Source organism: Rana temporaria, chromosome 3, assembly GCF_905171775.1.
Source record: "Rana temporaria chromosome 3, aRanTem1.1, whole genome shotgun sequence".
Classification (NCBI taxonomy): domain Eukaryota; kingdom Metazoa; phylum Chordata; class Amphibia; order Anura; family Ranidae; genus Rana; species Rana temporaria.
Genome location: NC_053491.1, coordinates 218,332,480 through 218,334,405, shown reverse-complemented (window position 1 = coordinate 218,334,405; position 1,926 = coordinate 218,332,480).

Sequence of the window (1,926 nt, the reverse complement as noted above, 5' to 3'; positions counted from 1 at the left end):
AGCGGTGCACTCCTAAAGCTCCCCTTCTCATTGAGGGGCTTTTTTTAACGCCAAAGCGCCTGAAATAACGCCCCAGTGTGATAGGAGTCTTAGCGGCGCTTTACCAGTGTTTTTCGGGCGCTGGCAGTATGAAAGGGCTCTGAAAGCACTCTGACATTCACATTGGGATTGCAGATGAGGCTTCTTTCAGGTGCTCTACAGGCGCTTTTCTTTAACACCAAAGCTCCTGAAGAAAAGCCCAGTGTGAAAGGGGCACACTTAAGCAACGGCACTTAAGTGCCGTTGCTTCAGTCAGTGCGCCGTTACCGGCGGCTCCCACGTGCATGCATGGGAATGGCGTTATCGCGGCTCCCGCGATACCCGAAAGTGATTCCCGGGAGAGATGTCGCCCTGTGGAGGGAGGTACGAGGACCGCTGTGGGGGCTTCGATTGTAAGGTAAGTAATTCATAATGAGCTAGTATGCTATGCATACTAGCGTATTATGCCTTTGTCTTGCAGTTTTTTTTTATAGGGTTTACAGCCACTTTAAGTGGTTAACTCAGGGGGGCCTTCATGGTTTATTTCACAGGGGCTCTTAAAGGGGTTGTAAAGGTACCATTTTTCTCCCTAAATAGCTTCCTTTACCTTAGTGCAGTCCTCCTTCACTTACCTCATCCTTCAATTTTGCTTTTAAATGTCCTTATTTCTTCTGAGAAATCCTCACTTCCTGTTCTTCTGTCTGTAACTCCACACAGTAATGCATGGCTTTCTCCCTGGTGTGGAGTGTCATGCTCGCCCCCTCTCTTGGACTACAGGAGAGTGAGGACGCCCACTAACACACAGCTCCTTTCTCTATCTACAACGTAGAGAGCTTTCTTGACTCTCCTGTAGTCTAAGGAAGGGGGCGAGCACGACACTCCACACCAGGAAGAAAGCCTTGCATTACTGTGTGGAGTTACAGACAGAAGAACAGGAAGTGAGCATTTCTCAGAAGAAATAAGGACATTTAAAAGCAAAATGGAAGGATGAGGTAAGTGAAGGAGGACTGCACTAAGGTAAAGGAAGCTATTTAGGAAAACAAATTGTACTTTAAAGCCCCTTTCACATGTGCGGACCGTTCGTCCGTTTTTTACAAGTCCGTTTACGGACTTGTAATGCATCCCTATGGGTTTGCAGATGTTAGCCGATGATGCATCCGCTAACGTCCGCAAAAACCCTATTTTTCTTCCGTTCGGCGGATCGGATGAATACGGACAGACGGTCCGTATTCATTTGATTCCCCATAGGGGAGAGCGGAAGAAAGACAGGGCGGTCTCTGCATAGTGTGTGGGGACCGCCCTGTCCGCCGACAGCTCAGCGGGGATTACGGAGCGATCCCTGCTGAGCCGACGGACACACACGGAGCGGACACAAAAACGGTCCGCTCTCCTTGTGAAAGGACCCTTACAACCCCTTTAAGGTTCTGGTAACACCACTGGTGTCATATACTGCCTAGGCTCAGGGTACAAACAAGGGAGGGCTCCCAAAAATAGAATGGCAGCTTTTGGAGAACTGGGAGTGCAGCGTTCTATGGTATGTAAAAGATCTTGTATTGCACCGTATTAATCGCGCCCACTGAACACGGGATGTCTATCGCCTTTGTGCAGCAGTAGTGGCGGAGGGGATAACACCTCATGGATAGAACAGCCGTACAGAGACGTGTGAGCCGTGCCTCCTACTCAGTAATAACCGCGGAGGGGGGCACCCGCTGTACAGAGAAGAGCGCAGCTGGGGGAAGGAGCCAAGGCGCTCCTTTCATAGCCGAGGCAGCTGAAGAGATGGAATCCATCGCCTTGGAACAGCCACACACGAGGGAGGGGCGCTCGGCTCATAGAACAGCAGCGGCTGGGCACTGGACTTCTGGCGGCATAGCTTAGCGCTTGCGCAGTGGCATCAGCGGAGGGGGG